This window comes from Ursus maritimus, unplaced genomic scaffold (genome assembly GCF_017311325.1).
Source record: "Ursus maritimus isolate PB19 unplaced genomic scaffold, ASM1731132v1 scaffold_3, whole genome shotgun sequence".
In the NCBI taxonomy this organism is placed as follows: domain Eukaryota; kingdom Metazoa; phylum Chordata; class Mammalia; order Carnivora; family Ursidae; genus Ursus; species Ursus maritimus.
In genome coordinates this window covers 54,432,894-54,458,560 of record NW_024425563.1, presented here as the reverse complement: position 1 = coordinate 54,458,560, position 25,667 = coordinate 54,432,894, and the positions used below count along the sequence as shown (strand labels likewise).

The 25,667-nt window shown below is 34.8% G+C and overlaps 1 long non-coding RNA gene across 1 annotated transcript in view; it reads left to right on the top strand.

Moving 5' to 3' along the window:
* Positions 1–14,059: 14,059 nt before the first annotated feature.
* LOC103658854 overlaps positions 14,060–25,667 on the top strand; it is a 183,535-nt gene continuing 171,927 nt past the window's right edge. The window contains exon 1 of the long non-coding RNA XR_567298.2: positions 14,060–15,148. This is a non-coding gene — a long non-coding RNA (uncharacterized LOC103658854). The remainder of the gene's footprint in view (positions 15,149–25,667) is intronic.

The following is a 25,667-nucleotide window of genomic DNA, read 5'->3' as shown; positions in this document are numbered from 1 at the left end:
CCAGAAAATAAGAGTGCATATAGGACTAATGTCCCATTCTTTTCAAGAAGCTGATGTCTCAAGAAAAATGCGGAGTTAAAGGAAAGGAAATGAGAGCACATTAAAAGATATTTTAGAGATAAAACAACCATATGAAACATACAGTCCTTGGCTGATTCTGGTTTGAATAAACTGGCTATGAAACATAGCTCTGGAACAGTTAGCTTTGAAAATTTAAATATGCCCTGGATATTAGATGATATTAGAGAATTATTATTAATTTATTATATGCGATAAAAACTTATAGTAAAATATCTTTGTTTTTAAGGATGTATACCTTAATATTTAAAGATAAATTGTCATGATGAATATAATTTATTCTACAAAGTCTAAGCATAAGAAAAAATAGAAATAAATTAAGTTGATTAATGAAACAAATATGGCATAATGATTACTAATTTTTAAATCTCAGTTTTAATTATATGGTTTCACTATACTGTGTCTTATCTCATTTTTTTTGAAAATTTTCCTAATAAGTTTTAAAAGGACCTAGTTGTCTTTTATAATTCAATTACAGTTAGAATTAGAACTTTTGAGTGAGCATGGGCCTTAGATATAATCTAGGAAGTACAGGTTTTAGTAGCAAAGAACACCTCACTTAGTGTTAAGAGATCTACATTCAAGTAAAACCACGGGTGAGGGCCCAGTCCAATTGCTTTCTCACCACCAACCCAAGTTCAGTCAAGGACTTTTCAATCAGATTTAAAACAAGAACAATAATCCTTGTCACCCTCCCATGTCAAGGGGGTGTTACAATGATGAATGAGCTCCAGGAATAGATTTAGCCTGCTGATGTATTGTAACCCATATGGCTGTATCACCCTTTGACTTTTCTAAGAGGAATAGAAAATAGTTACATTTAGTATGCCACAAATTAAATTTATGTCAAGTTTGGCTTTAAAAACCACTCTCCTAGAAATCCAGGTTTTCATAGGTTGGCAAAGAATCTTTATAAGATCCCACTTAGAGAATTGAAGCTACTATACTAATAGTGGGTGATTTTGTATAAGTGGAAATGAAACTTTGTTGGCATTAAAAAATATATATATATATTATATATACATTCTCTTTTAAAAAACAGCTTTATTGAGATATACTTGACATGCAAAACTGCACATATTTGATATATATATACACATATATATAAGATATATGTATATATACATATATATAAGATATATGTATATATACATATATATATAAGATATATATATATACATATATATATATATATAATTTGACTAGACATGTGTATGCCTGTGAAACTATCACTAATTTCAAGACAATAAATATATCCATCTCCTCAAAAAATTTATTAATGCCCCTAAATTTTTTCCTGTACTTGAACAGCTTTTTTAAGAATTATTTGTCAGTACTATGCACTCTATGTATTCTATGTAAGTATTGATACAAACAGAAATATTTAATAGAGCTTCAGTATTTTTAGTACTGATCACATCAAAGCTATATATATAAATTAATTATATAAGTTGATGAGTAAAATCCTATAGGCTATTATTGCTTGGTTGTTACATTTTTTAAAAATTCCTGTACCAAAAAGTGTTTACCAAGTACTTCATATGTGTGATAGTAGCACAGATTAAGCCAATGTATTTGATTAGAAAAGTGTCACCCTCTAATGTAGAAGAGGATTTTTTTCTGAGTTGCTCAAGTCAGTTCAGTAAACATTTGCTATAGATCTTTTTTTTCTCCCCTGTGTCAAGTGGTATTTTTATAAGAGCCTTTACAGAAAAATTCATCTGTTTGCCTTTTGGAATTTATATTTTCAGCTAATCTTAAATAATCCTCATGCTTCTTCCCATTCCAAGAAAAAGATATCCTGGGCATCTCTTTAGACTCATTTCCATGAACTCATACTGCATGGGCTGTACCATAGGTACAGGGTTTGGAGTAAATCAAAGTGAAGTTAGAGTCCTAGGCAGAAATAAATTTAGAAAATGAAGGAGATAGCCTAAATAGCCAAACAAAATTAAAGAGTGAGAAAGAAAGGAAATTTCCTGTTCTATTAAAAAATGAGGAGTTTGCAACTGAGCACAGGTGAAAAACAATGAACAGGGGGCCACACTAGAAGAGCAGAGGGCTTTCTAGACACCTGTGGCCTCACGCTTGGTCAGGAGGATGCTCTTTAGGAACTAAGGCTGCTTAGTCCATGTCAAGGGGCCTGAATATCCTACCTTAGCTGAGTTGAGATACAGCATAACGGACAAATTTCCTGATGGTAGGGCTTTCTGAGAGTAGCCCACCTGTCAAAAAAGCGCCCCCAATAAAGAACCTTCACCTGGGAAAAGAGGGTTGCATGTGTCAATCAGATGGCCCATGTCTTCTGCACAGGGCACATTTTGGGATTAATCATGCCTTAAGACAGAAGAGAAGCTTTATGGAATGGAGGACCTCTTACTTGCTAGTAATCTCAGTGCTTACAATCTTACTTGAAAAACCAAAGAAGTTTAAAAGGCCAAATTGAATACTTGACACACACACACACACACACACACACACACACACACACACAAACAAGTCAGGAGTTTCTTAGTGGTATGACTAGTCCTTCCACACTTTCAGAAGAAGAATTATACCATACACAAAATTGATAAAATCATAACATAAAAACAATAAATTTTTATTTGTGTTATCTGTATGACAGGAGAAATGCAAATTTAGTTATTTTATAATGGATAGATATAGTGGTTTTTCAATTGTCACACTTTATATAGATCAATTTTTTTTTAAATCCATTGAGTAAATATTTATTGAATGCGTACTAGTAGATGGAAACATCATAGCAGTAAGTCTTCCTAAATGAGGGTAATATTTGCATTGCGTGTACAGCAATGTTTACAATTGCGTGTACAATTAGGGATGTATTCAGAGAAATGTAACAAAAATCAGGACTTATGGGGACTTAGCCAAAAGAAAGTTTATCCTTATATTTTTTCATGTAGTAATTAAATCTAGAAATAGCAGCTCTGATATTGGTTCATAGGTACAATAACATCAGGACAGATATCTTTGCAATTCTCTTGGTCTTTCCCTTATGATGGCAAAATGGATGCATCAACTCTAGGAATCATGGCCACATTTAAAGTATAGAGAAGGAGGGACAGGTGAGCCCAGACATATCCTTCTCTTTTATCAGGGCAGCTAGAGGCTTCTAAGAAATATTTCTCTTGGACTTTCCCTATGTCTTATTGGCTAGAACTCAATCACATGATTACTTATAACTATAATAAAAGTAGGGAAATCAACTATTTAGCAATGAGTAGTAGGAATATTATGATTAGTTTGGATTAATCATGATTCATTGCCAGGGGCTAGATATGTTACTACCCTGAATATAATCAAGTTTTTAGTACCAAGGAAGGGCAGAGGGAGGGGAGATATTTTTATTAGGCAGGTGAAAGTATCTGCCACATTTTGCTTCACATTTTCTGTCTGTATGGATTGCCATTTCATGCTAATTCGACACAAAATTTTAGGCATGCGGACCACTCTACTAGATAATCTGTTAAGCAGTTAAACTATGTGCAAAGTGATAAGTGAATATTACAATACACTTAAAAAGTACTGGTTTGGATAGTTCAGAGAATTAAACCGTTTGAATTTTATTTGGACATTTTTATCTTTGTGTTTATATAGACTCTGTCCTGTATAAAGGAAAACACCTAAAAACTGTAAAACAACCATCAAATTATATGATAAAAGAAGGCAACATGTTATAATAATAATAATAAAAAACAATGGCAAAGTCAAAATATATGGCATCCCACTAGCATCCATACCTAATGAGTGGCATGGCCTTGGACAATTTCTGTTACCTCTCTAGTTGATTTCTTATCAGTAAATTTGGTCTCTAGTCCAAATTAACTCACTCTAAAACTCATAATGTTGGTAAAAATAAGATAAAAGGATTGGCTTGGAATGATCATATATGACTACGAAGTTCAGAAGAAAAAGATGAATAAATATTTGATTTTCTAGTTGAAGTGAAAAATTATATAGCTGATAGTTATATTAACTTTTGATTTAAAAAATATTTTTAACAGTTTATTAGAATAACAACTGGAAAGAGAAAAGGAATATATATATGTCAACCTGTGACATGCCACATACATTCTTGTGTGGTTCTTAAAAGGCGCTAAATGTGAAGATAGTAAGCAAAAATGAGATAAATATTATACATTAAATTTAACTTACAGTATATGATATAATTTTAAATGATTGTAATTTTCTCAAAGGAGACATTTGAAATATTGCAACTTAGATTTTATTAATTTTCTTCTAGCTGCATTTTCAGAAAAAAATAGCAAATGTAGTTAATTTTGTGAAATTATTTATGTTTTAGTATTTGTCATAGTTTCCTTACACTCAGAATTCCAAAATATAGTTATATAAATTATTGTACATTTGTATAATTAATTATGGATAGGAAATATTTTTGTTGCATTTCTAGAAGAAAATGCTGTCATAATCTCTGCCTGTCTACATTGTGTATATATAGTAGCTACATTTGAAAATCCATTTATAGTATAGGTTAGTTGAGTATTTTTCTGTAAGTTAGCACCATTAGCATTAATTTATGATGCCAAAATTGAAAAATAAAATGGTATAAAATAAAAGGAATTGAATGAGAAGCTACCTTTAAAATTCAAGGGTAAAAAATTATGTTCACTTTTGTTAAGTACAGTCTTTGTGGCTGGTTCAATCAGTGCATTCAGATATATTGCCTGAAATTTTTAAGTTGCACTTAATCAGATTGGCTGTGGAAATAGCCCTTTAGCAAAATTACATGCAGCTTTTAAAATTAAGGCCTTAAAGCTATAGGGTATAACAACTAACCTATAGAGTCTTTAAAACACATCAGCAAAGTTAGGAAATATTTGGCACCTGGGAATTTTCTTTTGGCATTATTAGGGTTACAGATACAGTCAAAGTGTTCACGTCAGAAAGGTTTTCAATGAAAATTCCAGATGTTTGACAAATGCGTTGCCTTATCCTCTTTAGACGTATGCAGTATGTTCATTCTTCCCAACAATTTCTCTTTTTTTAAAAAAAATAAGTAGGCATCAATAAATACCTTGACCTAATGCATGGTGAATATAGATAGTTTAGAATTTGAACAAAGGAAAAAACAATATAGTATACGTGTAGTTGGCAGTTTGGGAAAGATTTCCATCTTCTTAGTGACATATTGTAGTGGAAGTTTGTCATTCTTTTGGCTGCTTAGCATCTGTCTTTCAAATAGTCTACCTTCAAGTATTGGTGAGAGGCAATGCCCCCTACCAATTTAGAAGCGGAACGTGTCTGATACTTGCTTTTGTGGATTCTTTGGTATACAGAGTACGGAGCAATGACTACATTTCATCAATCAGATTCACCAGCCTCAGACTTTGAAGCAGGTGTTAGTGATGCAAACAAGGCCAGAAACTCCTCCATTGTGTTGGAGATTCGAAGAAGATTCAATTCATAGAGCAGCAATGGCTGTTTTGCCCGTGGTGGTGGCATCCTGAATTTAGTGTTTTCGGTATTAGTAATGTTAAGGTGCCTTACCCAGCCTCAGAGGTGAACCAGCCATGTCTTCGACAGACAGTCTGCAGTATGATTTCCAGAGTTGTTCTTGGCTGCATAGCCCTGAGACTTGTACTTTAGTTCTCTTGGTACTTGTGGTGGCCAGGAGAATATGCCTCACAAAGCTCCAAGTATAGAAAGCCTAATCAACCAAGTGTTAGCTGCTGTGGTCTGAATTTCATCACTGAGTTTGCACTCAGGCCATGCTTTGCACAGGCTACAGAGCCGGTAAGTGTATCCAGCCAAGAAGGCTAGGACAGGCACTCCGTTGGGTGACTGATGGCCTTGCTGAACTTTAAGACTGCGCTAAGGAGATTTCATCCTGTCTTTCATCCCTCTTTCTTTCACCAGGCATCAGATTGTTGCATGGTCTGATGGCTCTTCTAGCTAATCCAGATCCTTCCCAGTTTTCTTCTGAGGTGTGTTTCCCTAATGAAACTCTTGTATTTTTAATTGAGTCTTGGTGTCTGCTTCTTGAAACTGGAACTAACACAGTTATCATGAGAGTTAACACATTTTCTTCAACACATTCCTTTTCTGTTTAAATAAGCCAGAGTTGGCTTTTGTTACTTTCAGAACATTAAAGGATATATATATCCATTAAAAATTGGTATTAATTATATCTAAACAAATCTAGTTTTAGTTGAATTGGGTGTATATTTACATACCTGGCATTTTATTGAAATAATATTCACTAAAAATCGTCCGGATTAAAGACTGAAAAGGTTATAAATGTTTTTGGTCTATTTTAAGTGTAAATACCATATACAAACATTTACCAGGTCCCTTTCTGGAAAGAGCTGCTTGGAGTAAGAGAGTACATTACTTAAGGGAAGTATCACACAAGTTAATACTATTCTTTAAGGATAATTCATGGTGGGACAATTTTAGATATTGAGTATGTAAATGCCGTGAAATGTTTAAATAGAAAAAGTCAAATAAGATAATAAGCTACAGTATATTTTTGTTTTTTTAAATTATTATTTGCACGTAATAAAATGAGCAGACTTTAAATGAGAAGTTTGAAGAGTTTTGATAAAGTGAATGCATCTGTGTGACCAATTAAGATGTAAGACCTTTTCATCACACCAGTAAATTTCCCAGAGCCCCTTTCCAATCTATCTCCATTTCCCCAGGGCAAGCAATCTGATTTCCATCACTATAGTTTATGTAGTCTACTGATCCAAAAATTCATATAAATGGAATCATACAATATGTCTTTTTTGCGTGTCTGGCTGCCTTGAATCAACAAGATGTCATTGATAGTCTTTCTTATTGTTGCATATATCAGCAGCTTGACCTTTTTATTGCTTAACAGTACCCAATTTTAGGAATATGTCAATTTGTTTATCCAGTCTCCTATTAATTGGCATTTGGGTCATTTCCAATTTTTATAGATTATAATTAAAACTGCTGTGAACATTCTTATATAAGCCTTTTGTAGACATGTTTTCATTTTTCTTGGACAAATATCTAGGGATGTGTCACATAATAGATGAATTGCTGTGTCGTTCAACTTCATATTAGAAACTACCAAATTATTTTCCAAATGATTGCATGATTTTCTATCTCTACCAGTACTATATGAAAATTGTAGTTGCTCCTCACTGATTTTTTTTGTTTTGTGCTTTGATTTCTGTCTTCTTTTAGACTAATTGTTATGTATTAATTTGTTTTCTTACTCCTATCATATTTTTAGGCATTCCTTTTTATGTAGTTTTTTTTTTAAATGGTTGTTCTAGGAGTAAGAACATACATTCCTCTTTTTTTTTAAGATTTTATTTTTTAAATAATCCCCACACCCAGCACGAGGCTTGAACTCACAATCCCAAGATCCAAAATTGCATGCTCCACCAACTGAGCCAGCAAGGCGCCCCGAGAACTTGCCTTTCTAACTTAGTATAGTCTACCTTATAATACCCTCCATGTATTAGGTAAGAATCGGACAGCAGTATAATTATATTTTTACCTTTTCTTGTTCTTTGCTGTTGTAATTATATATTCTACTTCTTCACGTGTTATAAACCTCATAATGTATAGCCATTATGTTTTAACAAATGAAATGACTTTATATGAATCCAAGAAAATAATAAAAAACACTCTTTTGTATCAATAAATACAGTTATCATTTCAGAGTCCTGTCCTTACTCTGGTTTATGTTTGGATGGTCTCTGTTGGCTAAACTTCAGGCAAAAAATACTCTCACCTTTTATATAATGGAAAATGTCATTGCTTTACTCTGAAAAATTAAGGTATATTTATATATAGGGAAATGTATATATCTAAAGTGTCCAGTTTGATGAATTTGACACATGTATAGATTCATGTAACCAGCGATCCAATTAAAATATAGAACATTTCCAAATCCCCGGAAATTTACATTATCCTCCATTTATTCAATTCCTATACATTATCAGCAGCTAATGTACTTGGATTTCATTTTTTGTAATATACATTTTTCTGATTATAGAATTTCAGGATAGCAGGATTCCCTGCCTCCCCTACCTACCCCAACTTTTAAAGCTCCATTTTCTTCTGACTCTCATTTTTGACTTGTCATTTGTCATTCATACTACCTTTCCACAGTTTGAATGGTATGCAGTGTCTTTTTTCTCTGTATTTAAATATGTTCTCTTTATTTTTGGTTTTCAGCAATTTGATTATGATGTGCCTAGAAGATGGTACTGTCCCACATTTCATCTCCTCATTGCTTATTTCTATTTTTTTTCCCTCTCTCATTCATGTTTGGGTGATCTTCTGTGGCTCTTCTTTAATTTCACTGCTCCTCTTCTGATCAATTTGCTGTTAATTCTATCTTAAATTTATCTTCAAATATTATGTTATTTTAATTATGCAATTTCTATCTGTCGAATTTTAAAAGCTCTCCTGAAATGGACTACCAGTTCACACTCCTCTCCTGCATCTTTGCTTATAGAATCTTTAACATACTTAAAATTGTTATTTCATAGCTCTTTTCTGCTAATTCTAAAATCAGGATCATTTGTTGGTTTCTTTGAACTGATTGATTTTTTTTCTTGGCATGCATCACATTTTGTTTCTTCACTTTTATAATTTTTAATTGTATACTGGACATTTTGGCATATTCATCATAGAGACCCAATTCTCTTGTCTTCCTCTGAATGGTGTTGAAGTTTATTCTAGTAATGGATTACTGGTGGATCACTTTTAATGTGTGTAGGCTTGGTTTTGTGTTCTGTTAAGGCATGTCTGCTTTAGTTTTGCCTTTAATACTAGGATGTAATGTGTATTCCTATGGCACGGCCTTTCTGGAGTTTCGATGGAAAGCCTGGGATGTTTACCAAGTCTTTCTGAGATTTGAACTCTAACTTTGTATCTTCTGTCATGGAAGAAGCTGCAATGTCTGCTTATCTCTTTCAGTTTTCGAGTTGTTTTTCCCCCTAGATCCTTGAAGTCTTGCCTCTAAGTTTTGCACAATTGTAGAGGTCCGCCAAGGATTTGAGGGAAAGTTAGGTGCATTATTTTGGTATTTCTCCTTTTCCTTTTCTTTTTCAAGTTTCCTCTCTGAATTCTAGCCATTCTTGTAGTCCCAAACTCTTCAGGTTTCTCAGACTGGCTTTCTGCTTGAGTCTGTGATCTTTCATTAATTTGTGTTTTCTCAAATTTGAAAACAATTTAAAATGTTGTTAGCACAAGAATGGTTATGGTGATATGCTCTTCCCCTCCTATCTATCCCATTCAATTAGATCTAGAGTATTTGGAAGTGAGGCATAACAGTTTTGGGTAGAGTTAGAAAGTAGAATCAACACAATTGGCTGTGTTAAAGTAGAGTATGCCAAAAACAAAGAGTCTCCTTCGTGGCCAGATATTCCACAATTAAAGATATTAACATGTTAACATACATCTTTAAAATGTTCTGCCTCCATTGTCTTCTGGGATTTAATTACATAAAGGAGAATTTGGAGTTATTTTGACATTTTTCCCTTCTCATCTTATTTCATCTTATCCCAAAATACTTGTAGAATGCCTTATTTATCTTTGATATTTAAAAATTGTTAAGGTATGACTGTGCATGGATTTTTTTATATTTGTTTGGAAAGCAGCAAAAATTTTCCATTTACATGCCCAAATTTTGTTTTAATTCCAAAAATATTTTCTTAAGTTGTCTAAAATGATCTGTATATGTATAATTCCAATTTCTCTAATAAAAATATCTATGTCTGTAATTCTAAGGTCTGGTATCCAGTCTCCAACATCCTCCTCTAAATAGTGTGTCTTTTTAATTATTCTTGCTTTCTGGAAGAATTTTTCCTTGTTCTACATTTTACCAATCTAATGTTCTGCCATTCATTTTTGGCAATTTTTGGCTTTTTCCAGTGCAGTTTTTGGTTCTGCTCTTCAACTTTCAATTCCTGATATAATTAATCTTTCTTTGCTTGTATGTTCATATCCTATTGCTTTTTTAGGGTTTTTGGCTCCTGTCTTATGAAGGTCAGAACTTTTATATTATGAGGATCAGTAAAATCCACAAATCCTTAATTAGGAACTGATACTTGCAAGGCATTGTATTTTTCCACCGTGAATACAGTAGTGAATTTACAGTCTCTTAGAGGACAGAAGGACATCAATGAAACAAAAATAAAAACAAAATTTTAAACATTTAGGGCAGGCTTACTGATAGAAATAAATTTGGGGGTGCTATAATGTGAGAGAGTAATTTTTTAAAATTTGTTTTAGGGAGAGAGAGCATGCAAGTGGGGTGGAGGGAAGGAGGGGTAGAGGGAGAAAGAGAATCTTAAGTAGGCTCCACACCCAGCACGAAGCCCAATGAGGTGCTTGATCTCAAAACCCTGATATCATGACCTGAGCCAAAACCAAGAGTTAGGACACTTAACCAACTGAGCCACCCAGGCGCCCCAAGAGAGTAATTTTTAATGAGTCTACCAAATAAGATTTATCTCAGACATATAAATATGGGTCAGTAGTAGAAAATACATCAAAATATATCATGATCTTAACAAAGCAAAGCTTAGAATGTTCAAGAAACATCTAGGAGGCCTGATGGTTTGAGTGATTGTGTTCTGGGGGAAAGGAGTAGGAAAAGAGATAAGAGAAGTAATGGGGAAGGAGCAGATCATGAAAAGTCTTGCAGGACATTGTAAAGATATTGATATTTACATCAAGTGCCATGGAGTTTTTGTGTTTTTTTTAAGAAGATATTTTAGGGATAGAAGAATGGGAGTGGAAAGATGATCATTATGATATATTTTTTTAATACTGCTGAGATCGTTTACTAATATTTTATATACTATTTTTTCCATCCACTTTCATGAGTAAGATTAGTTTATATGTTTTCTAGTGCTGTCCTTTACTAGTTTTTGTTTCATGATTAAGCAAATTATTCCAGATTTGGTGAGTTGGTGCTCTTTAAGCTGGATCCAATGTCCTTTTGACATGGCTTCAGCACATCTGAACACTTTACTGTCTTGTACTTTGAGATACTCTAGAATTATAATTTCCACAGGCCTGGAAACAGCAATTTCTTCAAGAAACCTAATTCTTATTTGTCGAGAATGGTACTTAGAAACCAAGATTTGGGCATTGAGGTATTTTGTATTTTTGAATCTGTTTTTGTCATTTAAATTCTTTCCAAGAAACTTACTTTTATAGCGAAATTTTCAAATTTATTGGCAAAATTGTATTTTTTTCCAGGGTTCTTTATTGTACTTCTATTCCTAAATAGTTTTGGTTTTGCCCTTAAGATAATATACGCATATAAACAGATTTGGGTTTTGAACAATTCTTTCTTGGAGGGTGGTTTGCATTTTTTTTTTTCAATTTAACTAATTTTTGCCTTAATTTTAATTTTTATTTTTTTTTCAATTTCCTTTGGAGTGATCACATTGACCTTCAATATTCTTGATTAAATGGTACCATGCTCCATATTCTTTTATCTCCAGGTAATTCCTGTGTACAGCACAGTTTGGGAACCACTGAGATAGGATATTCATTTATTTGGTTGCTCAATCTTCTGTTCCTTGCTAAATATAGTAAAAAATTAACGTTTTTGATTTGTCTTTCTTAAATATTATTTCTTACAATGCATGCTAAAATCTAATTTTTTTTTTTAAGATTTTATTTATTTGACAGAGAGAGAGAGCGAGAGAGGGAACACAAGCAGGGGGAGTGGGAGAGGGAGAAGCAGGCTTCCCGCTGAACAGGGAGCCTCATGCTGGGCTCGATCCCAGGACCCTGGATCATGACCTGAGCCTAACGCTTAACGACTGAGCCACCCAGGCATCCCTAAAATCTAATGTTTCTTAAAAACGTTGCCTGATAATGACCTTTTAGGAAACTCAAGAGTTGTGTATTTCATCCATATGTGTCAAATGAAAGCCACAACAACTACTGTAGAAAGAGGTTGTGTGTTTGAAACTAAAGAACCTTAGTTTAAACTAAGAAATGATCAGAATGAAAGAAAATTTGAAATCCAAGTTTATAATTAATAACCTGTAATTATTGCTTTTTGAAAATTAATTTAATGACAACAGGGTTCTGCTTCTATGAAAGAAGGGTTGTTTTGGCAGGGGGAAGAAGACAGATGCATCCTTCTAACATTGAGCCCAGATAAATGAGCATTCACCAGCAAAAAAATTCATCACAGTCCTACGCCACGTTCTTTTTTTCCTGATCTTTCCTACTGGCAGGGTCTTCTCTCTCTCAATCTCTCCCTTCCCCCTCCTTACTTCATTATATTTGCAAATTCTTGCCATTTGGAACAGTTTTTAGAGCAATGGAAAAGTGATGCTTGAGAGGTGAAAGGCAATCACAAGCTGGCCTGGAATCAATCGATAGGGAGAGTTCTTGACGGCACTCACCAGCTGATTCCCAGCTGTGCTTGGGATGCGGCTGCTCAGCAGCCGTCCTAGCAATTTGGGTCCACTCATGGTAATTGGTTTCAGATGAGACCAGAATAACTCATTTTACACTGTCCTCTTCCCAGTGCCCAAGGAATTGGAGGACATAATATAACATGTTCAAGGCAAAATCCCAGCTTCATGGAAATCCCATCACTTAAACTCTAGTCTGCTGAATTGGATCTGATTGTGTCCTGGTAGTCCCTGTGTGGTGAGAGTGATTATTATAATGTTATTTCAGTGGTTAGTTGTGCTCACCCTGCTGCTCTGGCTGTGACCCTTCTATTTTTCTCAGAACATCTTGCTTTAACAAACACTAAATGTGTCCCTAATCATGTAATTAAGGAAAATGTTGGTGATCATATTCCTAATGTGGAAAAGAAATAGTGGGTCCAATTTTACCTTGTTCTTGCTAAATGCCCCCCCTTTTTAAATTTGAAGCTTCGAATAAAATGAAAATGCTTTCAGTATATATTCCTCTCATTTCTTCTTTCCTCTGATAAAAGGATATAAATATAATTTCAGAATTTCTTTAGTAGAGAAATTGAGTCCATCCAATTGCTAATTTCATAAACTGTAATGCTATTTTCAGCTCCAAGTAAAATAACAAGATGTCCAGTAGTAGTGATTTAAACAATGAGGACCTATTAGCTAACATAAGAAGAAGTCTGGAAGCAAAGTGTTTCCAGGGTTAGTTCAGTAGCTGAAGAATGTTACAAAGGACCCAGGTGTTTAGCATTGCAGTCGAACTCCCATGTCCACTATCCTCACTGTCACAGTGAGGGATGTCTACACTCATGGTGACAAGATGGTGTCATTAGAGTCAAACATCACATCTTCAGAAAATACTATTAGTGCTGTTCTGGTCAATGTTTAGTGACCCACTCTCTGGAAAACAAGAACAAACAAAATCCTAACTTGCAGCATTTGACGATTTCCATGTTATGAATTTTCCCAGCCATGGCCAATTTCAAGCTCTTATATGATGTCATTGAGTGCAGCCTACAGACGTAGCAATCATGAACCGATGGGTGCTGGCTCCAGTATAGCACTAGATGCCAGCCAGAGTCAGGCAGAATTTTTTTTATTGATATCTAGAGAAGGAAAGCTTTCCCAGAAATCCTTAAACACCCTTATGTCTCATTGGTCCGGCTTGCATCTAAGGCCTACCCTTAAGCTAACCACTATCAAGGGGTCTGAAGTGATCTTGATTGCTTGGAAAGATTAATCTGCATTCACTCCTGGAAGCAGGGTGACCTTCTTAAGTTTATAGGAGAGTAAATACCTCTAAAATGTTGAGGCAGTCTAGCAACTAGGAAGGGGATGAGAATGCCTGGTGGGTGGGCAAATAATAGCGTCTGCCAAAATGACAAAACCAGACATACCATGTTCTTATGCACAAATACACATGGGGAGGAATGTAGAAATGTAAGGATATACAATTTTTATTCTACTTCCAGCATCTTTTTATGAGTCTACCACAAAAACACACACACATCATTTGGATGTGTCATCTTTTTGTTTGGGCAACTCCTGGAGCCTAGTCATGGTGAAACATCAAAGTGTAAGGAGATTACTAGCTGAGTTGGCTCGAAGGCTCTTAGAGAGCACTTCAAACAGTGTGAATGGTTGGGAACAGCTAAAATTCCCCTAGAAAAACATCATCTCTTATAAGAAACATGACCCTAAACAATGTTAATATATTTTTGAACTTGAGCACTTTATTATCTGCTGTTCTATAGTACCTTTCTAAAGCATGCTAACCATTTCTATCAATTGGGATGTTTCCTTTTGCTTAAGAAGAATGAAGTCTTCCCCGCAGAGATGTGCATAGCTGAGTTAACAACAGTAGCTAGGGATGGTTAAGAAGGTTTTGGGCAGACAAAAATACTGTGTTTCCTTGAGGTCAGAAGAAAAGAAGCATGCTTGTTCCTTTTGATTAATGGATAGTAATTCAAGTCTTTCTTTCCATTATGCTATTTTCCAGTGTCTTCTTGTATTTTTACTTAAAGGAATATGTCAGCTCTTTTTTTTTTTTAAGGTTCACTTCTCTTATTCATCCTTCGTATTCCTCCTTTCCCAGTACTTCGCCCCCCAATACACTCACACCACCTTACTTATGAATCTACTTTTTTTTTTCTGTTTCTAGAGAAGCTAGATTTTAGATTTTTTTTTTTTTTTTGGTTCCATGTGCCATTGTTAGCTGTTATTTTTCTTATTGACAATGTGGAGGTGACATGAGCAGTTCATAATTCTGTTTCCATTGTTATGAGGGGTTAGTACCCTGCTGGTTCCAATTCTAGGCTATCAAATTAAGATATAGGATTCCTTTACAAATTGAGGAGTTGATTCTCTAAGGTGGGGCAATGCACAATGTTGTAATACAGGAAGAACTCTTAGTAATGCCTTTGTAATGGTAATGAGCTATCTGTTGCCACACAAGTTAGTAATGTTACATTGATACTGGTCTACAGTACCTTTACATGGTTTAACCTATGCTATAATTAGCAGTTCAGCATTAACATTTGTTATATGTGCTGTCTTAAAAGAGGTTTTCTTTCTCTTTTGTTTTTTTTTAGAGAGGAATGGTAATCAGTTTGCTGTCTTTTGGTGGAGAATTTCTCAAGGTAAAGTATATTTCGATTTTAAAATGCATACTTAGATTTAAAAAGAATGGTGAGTAGATGTAAGGAAGCAATGCTTTGAGGTTGATAAACCTCCAAGAATGAGTGAATTTGTCAATCTTGGAAATCTTGGGAAAAGAAAGGAGATGCTTTGCCCTCAGTGTCTTGGCTGTGCCTTGTGCAAAGTGCGGAAGGTATGCTAAAGGAGATCCGGTGTGTGCTTCTAGATTTGTGTCTGTTCAATGATATAAATTTTCTGGATATATCTATCTTATCACTGGGGTCTAAAAAAAAAGTGATTCCTTCACCAGGGGCACCAGATAGTCGTTTTGAAAGATGTTGTTTTCTTTGACCAGTTGTTCAAGCATTCAGTGGACACATATGATGAGACCATAATCTAGTATTTATACTTCACATAAAGATAATGATGCCATTTTCCTGATGCCAAATTTAGAAGGAATAAATTTCACAACTGTTTCATACAAATATGATAGCTGTTCCTATGTACACTAACACCTAGGGCTGTTATATTTAGATTCCTTGCTTCACTACTTACCTATACAGAAATTTTAAATTTGAGGAGTTTAAGTTGGTGCTTCTCAATACCAAAATGTGTTTTAATGAAATATAGATAATTTGCTTATTACATTATTAGAGTAATTTAAAAATTTAAATTTGGAATCTACTTTGCTCCCATGGTTACAGAGGTGAAATAAAGAACAAGCAAATTACTCAGAAACAAACACAATTTACATTTCCACTCTTTTAACCAATATTTCTCCTTCTGCTTTATAAGAACTACATGTGGTTACCACAGATTCCTGTTTAATCGAATTTTGATATGGGTATTTTTACCAAGTGCATACTTCACATTTTAAAAATTCAGTTTTTATTCTAGAATAGTCTTAGATTTATAGAAAAATTATAAAGATGGTGTAGAGAATACCCACCTGCCCCTCATAATTTCCCCTATTGTTATATCTTACATTAGTATATGCAGTTATCACAGTTAATGAACCAGTATTGATATATTATTCTTAACTGATGCCTTTACTTTTTGAGATTTCCTTAGTTTGCACCCAGTGTTCTTTTTCTGTTCCACCCATGATATCACATTACAATTAGTAGTCACGCTTCCTTAGCCTTTTCTTGGCTGTGACAGTTTCTCAGGCTTTCTTTATTTCTGATGACCTTACCAATTTTGAGAAGTTCTGATCAGGTAGTTGGTAGAATATCCCTTGATTTGGGTTCGTCTAATGTTTTTCTCATAATTAGACTGACATTACGGGTTTTGGGAAAAAAGCCAAGTGCATTTTTAAATGCAAGTGTTTTATTCTGTTTTCCCATTTCATACTGTTGGTATTGTTTATGTTAGTGAAAGTACAGGTTAAGGTCTCCTGCAAACATGGGTATTAACTGCACTGTTTACCATAAAGTTGTAAGTAGATCATATAACAAAGTTAAATTTTCCTAAGCAAGGAAATTCTTAACTCCAGCACAATTTTGCTTCCCTTTGGAGAGAGTCAGGCTATTATGAATTTTCAGTGGTGATTTCCCGACTTCTCAATCATAAATACACAGGACTAGAAAAGACCAATCCTGATGCTCAGGGAGCTCTTTAGTATAAAACAATAGTTTCCTAACTCGTTGGTCATGAAAATCTCTGTTCAAATGAAATCTTGCATGGCTCCATAAACAAATAAATAAAAGTAGAACTGGTCTGATTAAAGCAGTGCCCCAGAGGACTTACTTAGAGTATAACTGCAAATCCTCACGTTTGATAGATTGGTAGAAAGAACAGGGAACAAAAATACCTATTTCACATGATTCATATGAGGCTTCAGTCATATGTACAGTGTCTGGTGTTGTGTATTTATGACACATAGTCAACTCAAGAAATATCAGATCCCTTCTCAAACTATAATTTAGTAAACGTATCTTTACTCTGTCAATTGAGTATCTCTGTCTCTTTATGACTGTATCTGTATATTATCTATCTGTATATCTGTGTGTGTAGGTGTATAGCCCAAAGAAAATAAAATACCTATAATGGTGAGAATATGAGATAATTGCATTTAGTAATTAAATTTTATATTGTGAAATTGAGAGAATTACCAAGGGTTAATATCTACACAGGGAATAACCCAATGAAATTACATAAAATATTTTCTAACATACCATGCTTTAAAATGCTTTCCCAAGGCATGAATATTCTGTTGGTGAGAGGTTTTAAAAACTACTGTCCCTATATATCATATGCATCGAAAACATTATAGAGTATCTTGTCAGTCACACTAATCAATCATTAAAGTATATTTTCTAATAATGAAAAAACTCGTGTTATCACTATCTAGTTTGTATTCCAGGAAGATAGTAGGAGTAATAGAGCTTAGAATGCAACGGAAAACATGCACTAGTCTGAGCCACCAAGTCAGAATTCTAATGTACTCCACTGTGTCAGTGTTTGACAAAAATTTTGCCATAAAAGGAACAAAAATGTTGAAATGATAACCATAAAAATAATAATTTGTCTTTGGTGTTTGGAATACTTATGAATCTAAATAATAAATTTTATGAAATTTGGTTAATTTATGAAATTTGCTTAATTACATTTGGTTATGGGTGGATGACTACTTTTAATGCATTCCATTACTTTATATTTAGTAATTAATTGCAGTTATTATAAGGCATTCTGTTAATAATATTGCAAATAACTTTAAAATATTTTCACATCCATGTGAGGTAGGAAGTGAGAACAGTTGCTTTTCCGGTTTTATAGATGCATGAAGCAAAGCAAGGAACAATTGGGTAACTTTGGTGGATCACAAGGATACTCATTGGAGCAATTGATTGTCCTAAATCTTGAGTCAATAACCTTTCCATTGAAGAATATGGCTGCTTTTGATACATCTATTATCTTCATAGTTTTTAAATTTGTTTTGTCCCTCTTTGCGTATTTAGCTGAGTATTCTCTTTTCTTTTTCTCAATCTTCCAAGTGGTTTCAAACTGATAAAATTCAATATCTAATATCTTTGGATTTGAAGTGGCAAATTTTTTAATGTGTGAAAGAATGACAAAGTGAGGTGATGCACTATTACGTGTTTAGTTGAAGTCCTGGGTCCCTGTCATAATGGTCAGAGCTTTACCCTTTGTGGTTCTGTGCTATTATTTTTCTGCTGAATTTATCCTGGGTCCTGGCCAGTATATTGCCTATGTCCTTTTTAGTTCACAAGACAAAAGGCAATAGATAAACTACCGTCAAGCCACAGCTGCCACAAGTAGTGATTACTAACATCATCTTGATTTACCAATGTCAAAATTGCTGTATACCTTGTTTTATTACTAAAACCTGAATATATTAGGAGTTTATTTGCTGTTTTTTAGAATATTGGAGATAGCTGGAGAACACTTAGGTAGCTGACATGTAGAATAACTAGAAAGACAGAAATGATGGCAAGATAAGCTGTAGTATTCGTATATCAGTTTCATTAGAGAAAGCGCAGATACAACATTGACATCACTAGACTTTTCTGGGGTCCTGGAGGTCATGTAAAGCCGAATCCATATCAGAAGACTAGATCCTGCCTCAGGTTGCCTTTGTTGAGCTACAATCCTTTTATTAAGAAATTACCATTCTGGGGGTGCCTGGGTGGCTCATTCGGTTAAGCGTCTGCCTTCGGCTCAGGTCACGATCCCAGGGTCCTGGGATTGAACCCCATGTCAGACTCTCTGCTCAGTGGGGAGCCTGCTTCTCCCACTTCCTCTGCCCCTCCCCCTGCTCATGCTCTCTCTCTGTCACATAAAAAAATAAAATCTTAAAAAAAAAAAAAAAGAAATTACCATTCTGTCTGGCCAGCATCTCTTTTTTCCACAAGTCATCCCTATTCCTTTGCCTTCTTTTCATTATTTTAACGTAATGGTAGTTATTCATGATCCTTCACATGGCATACTTCAAGAAGATGGTGATGTTCCAGGCATATTTTTTTATTGACTTCTGTCCTCTGTAATACTTCTTGCCATCTCTGAATTCCCACTGTCATGCATTTGTCCTTTTCTGCTGTACTTCTTTTTGTCCTGGGTGCGTGCTTGTTTTATCTTCTCTATCAGAGCACATATTCTGGTAAAATAGCAAGAGCTGCGAGTCTCCTCTTGTTCCCCACATTCCCAATCTGATGCTCAGTGTTATATAGAGAGTCAGTGAACATTTATTGAAGTAAATCTTTAGACACAGAATGACATTTCAGAAAAATGCAACTTCTGTTTAATTTCTCTGAATGTTTCCTATTACTCAAATGCTACCAAAATTTCTCACTGCAGAGCACATGTGCCTCTGTGTTGGTGTATATCTCTTGTTTTTAGTGTGGACTGAATTTTTTTTCTCTCTCTTGGATTTTGTATTTTCAACCTGGAGACTTCTCTAGCTTTCTGGATGTTTGCAAAAGCCATTTTCTGCTTAAATTTATCTGCTTCACTTGTCATTGTTCCGTGTCATTTTCTTCAGCTTTTTAATAGTTTGTATAGCTTACTAACTGCACGATGTTTAAGGTGTTTGGGTGTCATTTGGAGGCTTCATAAAAGGAGGTCACGTAGAGTTCAGAAATGTTTAGAAAAGGAAAAAAAATCTTAGGAAGGTTCTTCTTGAGGTTAGCAATTTAGAATCTTTCATTGTTTGCACTCAAGATACAATATGCCATGCTAAGATTATCTGCTGTGAATCAGGCTAAAAGGAAAGTGAAAAACTGGGGCAAAGTAAGTGGCATCATATTTAGAGGAATATCTCAAATCCTTTGAGCCTGAGTTATTTAAAATGTATGTGTGTGTGTGTGTGTGTGTGTAGATTTGTGGTAATTTTAAAATGAAACACTTATTGAGTTTGAAAAAGAAATTTAAAGAAAAGAACAGTAACAGAATTTCCATTGCTCTGCCTAAATTTATTGCTCACAATTGTGGAACATATGTCCCAAGCCATAGAGACATGAAGGAGGAGCTTCTGAGTCATTATTGCCTTTCTTGTTTTGGCCTAGAGGGAAGTAGAATTTAAGATAGTCATTTATGCATCTAAACATACTACTCTAAATGTTGCCAGTCAGAGTATCCATTGAGAGGAGAGAGAGAGAGGGGAGACGGAAATGACCAATAGCTGGCTTCTGGCTGGATAAAACATTTACACATAACTTCTGGCTTCCCCTCAAGTGGAGCTTTTGCGAGGGATTTATAGGTCAGATAGCTCAGCAGTTTCAGCCTGCTGCCCACTGTACCTTAACAAAGCTTGTGCGTGTTTGTACAGCTGGACTGGTAGCTGTGGGAGTCCCAAGAATCCCACAAGGCCCCGTCCTTTTACCTCCCCTTCGCCATTTACCAGCACACAAATACATACAGAACGAAACTGTCTGACTAGCAGGTTAAAGGCCCACAATTCAAGCCCTGTTTATTTTCTTTCCTTGATTTCCTGCTGCTACAGTGAGTAAATGGTATTTTTCCCCTTGCCTTTTTTTTTTTTTTTTTTTTTAAACCTGTTTGTCTATCAATGTCTGGTAGGGAATGAAAGAAATACCGATATTTTCACATAGTTTATGGAACTTGTTAGTTCACTTTGGTGTACTGTTTTGAATCTGTTCCTCTCTCTCTCCTCCTCCCACCCCCCTCCCTCTCTTCACTACCCCTCCCCCTCACACACACACCTCTGTCTCCTTTCTCTCAAGGTCTTTCCATTCTCATCTTTTTCTCATATGTTTTTGGGAAAGGAATTATTTACCCAAAGGAAAGGGGAAAAAAAAAATCCCCAAACTCTTCAAGTGTAACTTCACCCCAAGGAAGGGTGTTATTTTAATTACTGTTGAACCCATTCTGTAGAGAGGCCTGTAAATGCTTGATGCAGCTCAGAGAGTGGCAGTTAATATGCCTTTTGAATCAGTGCCACAAACTACAAAGACTGCCATCTGGGGAGGTATTACGTTTGTAAGAAAAAAATAGTTGAGACTTTTCTTTAAATGAGCTTGTAAATTCCAGTCAATCTTAGGTTCATTTCATTTTTTTTCCAAAAAAAAAAAAAAATCCTCCCATATGAAATACTTAAAATCATATTAATTAACCAGAGAAGGAACAGCAGTTCTGAATTTCAGCGAGTATCACTGTACTCCTAGATTTGATCTGCATGTTTATATTTTGGAGTTGTTTGTTGTTGTTGTTGTTTTTTTTTTTTTTTTGTCATCCCAATAGCAATTTCATTAAACTCTTTGAATTGGAGAAGAATTAAATTGATGCAAAGTTTGTTAACCTGTTATTCTTAATAATAATATTCTTAAATTATCCTGTTTCTTCACACCAAAAAAAGCTTTAATTAGAAAACAAAAATAGTCTTTTAGTTAATTCTGGCATTTTGGTCATTCTTCATCTCCTGTAGCTGTTTTGGCAGATGACGCAGGAATGGAGGAATGTTGGGAGTCGGACAAAACTGGTTGGAATTCAGGTATCTCAGTGTAACTAGCATACTGTTCTGAGACAAGGCATGGAAACTCAACTTCTTCATCTGGAAAATGGGAAAAGTGGTGCTTGGCCAACTTCACAGGGTTGTTGAGGGAATCAAATGATATGATGGCTGCCAAAGTGTTTTATACATGGAGACATTTTATGTAAGTTGAAAATAGTATTCTTTTTTTGAAGGTTTAAATTATTCTTGATAGTTGAGCTTTTCCTTTCTTTTTTTGGGAGAATACTTTCATGGCAAATCCATAGTTACTGGCAGGTATAAATTCTAAATGTCAGTGAGTCTCTAAATCAGACATGAATTATTTTTTGTGAAAGTTGTGTTTGCATGTTATGTTTTAACAAATTATAGAGGTACCTGAGATATAATGGGGAAAAAAAAGCCTGATTATTTTATTGGTTAGATCCAATTGATCAATTGATCTCATTATAAATATTCAGGAAAACTGCCCATAATCTTATTTCAAAATACTTCAGAATGCTTAAACTTTGCACTCTGTTGACATTTTAAATTACTTAGCAGGAAACCTTCTGATATTTATCCTTCCATTTGCTAAAGTTCCTTAGTTCAAAATCCCCTATGGAATTGCAAGCTTAGAAGCACTGATTTAGTAAGGAAAATACACAAGAAACAGACTCTGAGTTACACTGGACTTCATGTAACACCTTTGCCATTAAGGACTATTAGAAAGACTTAAAAAATCTCCATATTGAATTGAAAAGTAACTCATACTATTCTGAGGAAATAATGGTTGAACAACTTTTCACTCAGGAATTTTTCTTCATTAAATATTTGAATTATTGTGTGGAACATATTTTTCAGTTTCCCCCTCTCATTTCCTTCCCTTCCCATCCCTATGTGATCCCTGTCTATAGTTGTCTACATTTAAAAAGTAGGTATCTTTAGAACAAGTTTATGTCCATGTCTACTTTCATTTTTTAAAACTTTTCCATGTCTTTACTCATATCCATAACCACATCCAAGTCTAAATTCATCCTTTGTCTAATAAGAATAGGAGGTCTTCCCAGAATATTTATTCTCATCATTTGGATTCTATTATAATAGTGGTATTTTCTTTAGCTGATAGCTTTTGCTCAAAAGTAAATATTTTGTTTGAGCATAATTAATATTGTTCTTCAATTTGAAAAGTCTAGTAAAAACATTCAGTCTATTTTTATTTTCCTTAAAAATGTTGTCTGTATTTTCGTTTATTCCTTCTCCTTCAGTTCTTTTCTACTATTTTATCAGTCTTTGGGGTAAATATTTAAAAAAATAAAGCATTTCTGTTCCTATGGATGGATCAACTTAGGGCTTTGCACTCCTTGTGTTCTGATCATGCTGGGAAGCAGAATCTTTGTGACAGTATGTTTGACCACACTGGACAACTGTACTGCTGTTCTTCAGGCACTTAACATGGCGGAACGGGTCGTGGACACTAGAAGCGTCTGCTGCTCTCATAACATTTCCACGAGGCTGCTTAATTTGCTAATTGTGTGAGATAAATTTACATGGTTTGGCACCCAGTTCTCATAAGTGCCCAGCATTTACTTGTCCTTCAGCTGTCCTCTTACTTAAATAGTTTCTTACTCTAATAGATTCCCAAACATCCTTGAACAATCTGCTTTATAAATAAGAGGAGGCCGTTGAAACTTATAGGCAACTTCTAGGTTCAGACCAGCGGCTAAGCACATTTTTTGAGTGTCTTGGTTAAGGAAGCATTTACATTCAAAATCTTCTAATGAGTGTCTTAACTGAGGCAGAAGAAGATGCAATCAAGATGTGTTTCCCCTGTGAAAAGTGGAAGATTGCTGAAGAGTATTAAAAGTTGAACAGCTGGCCACTGTTTATGAAAACAGCCAGGCTCTTCTCCATAATACAGGAAAGAGAGTCAAAAGCCAAAGTCTCCTTTTTTTCCAAGATACAGCTGGAAGATTTTCAGAGCTCAGGGAGAATTTTAAACATAGGGTGGATATCCCCCCCTTGCAAATATAGTAAAAAGAGGAATAAGAAAATATCTTCGGGGTAAAAATATCTTTATCAATTCTACAATTTATATTCTACCAAAGACATGTATCTCTTTTGGGGAAAAAAAATATTTTGTTAACTTTCACCAGAACTAAGAACAGGTGAATTATGTAACCACTCTATGAAAATAAGAGAAAAGTTAATTAATTAATGTAAAATGGAGGTAAAAAGTATAAAACAAACATAGCTAAGGATTAGTTTTAATTCCTTTTACAGTCTCCTTATTGAAACAAATTAATGACTTTAGCTGAAGATACTTTTTCCAAGTATAATGAACAACTTTCTAAATCAATTCTTTGGAATCCTGGCAACCTATCTGTTGTATTCCAGATTCAGTGAGCTTTATGGCCAAAGGGATTTGCTCAGAAAAGAAGCTCTGGATGGGGAAATTAAGGAGCAAATAAACTGAACTCTTTATCTGTAAACTGAACTCTTTATCTGTACAGCTTCTATTCATCATTTTAATTTTATCCCTTTGGGTAGTAAATACCTATCTACTGGTAGAGAAAAATGTCATCTATCTTAAACATGAGTAGGAATCAGAGTTAGAGAATTTGAGGAACTAAGAAAAAAAAATCAAAGTTGAAATACAATTCATCCTACATATAAACTTCCCTCTACTAAGCAGTTGTATTTTGGAAGTATCAAGATGACCCTATTTTAACAGATGACATAAGTCTTGCAAAACAAAACAAAATAAAACAAAACAAAAAGCCTTGTCCAGCCGTTAACATGAATTTGTTCAGAGTCTCCCCCATGCATAAAATCTAGAAATGCTTCATTTGATGCTTTTCTTTCTCTCTTAGAATGCTACTGAGTTCTGATAAAATGATCACAAGTTTGGGCAAGAGAATTTGAACCTTGCGCATGGAAAAATGAATATGCATTTATACATACTTTTACAATTTTGTACATTTGTTCAAGTAGGTTAAAGTTGAACTCCAAAGAAGTCAAAATGAAATACAGCATGAGGTAAACAATGGTTTTTAAAATTTGCACACATATCATACATCTAGGTTTCCAAATAAATCAGGTTAAATTAGTTGTTATTTCATTTTATTGTCATCCTAAGCTGCTTATAAAATATGCAGTAGGTTTGTCGTTTGACTTATAAGAGTGATTGTTAATTCCTCTTTTGGGAAAGCAATTTCTAACCTTATTATTAGAATTCTCCTAAGAGAGGGACCATAGGGCTAAGGATTTGGATCGTCTCTTGAGTAAAAGCAAAACAGAAGAACTCCTCATATAATCATGAAGTCTCGTATGAAATGAAGCATTTATTTCTTTTCCTTGTTATCATTCTCTCCCCCTATAACAAGCATTCTTTGAGTCAAAATCAACATGCAGTGAATTCTGGTTTCCTAATACCTAGGGTGCTTTCAGATATAAAATAAGTGCTTTTAGTCTGAGCCAGTTAGAAGCCGGGACTTACTGCTGGGGTAGGTAGGATTCAGATGAGAGGGAGAATAGGAGAACCCGGATGTGAGAGAAAACAGTGCTGCAGCTTCAGGAAGGCCAGGGAAAGATGGGGGGTGGGGGCTGTTCTAGGAGCTGGATGGTGGCAGAAGCTGTAATGGAAGTGGCGCCACCCAGAAGCCAGGTGCATCTCACAGCAAGTAAGAGAAGCAATGGGTTGTAAGATCCATACGCTCAGCGCTCAGCGTTAGCCTTTTGGTCAGTAGAAGAAATGAGGTACCACTATGGCACACGGCACGGATGTCCATGATCCTGTGTTTTCTTCTTGCCTTGGATCAATCTGCACGGAGCCATCATCAGGGTAAATGGGCTCTTTTGATACCCTATTAGTCTAACTGCGTTCTGAGACTTAAATGTGGTCAAAAGCCAATGAAGAAATAGCATCAACATTCAACAGAATCCAGTTCTACCATGTAGACATAATGTAAGCTATTTCTACCACGTGACACAGATTTTGGATGGAAATACTTGCTAAAATAAATAGTAAGCAACTTTTAAAACTTCAATTTATATGTTTCTTTAGTCCTTCCATA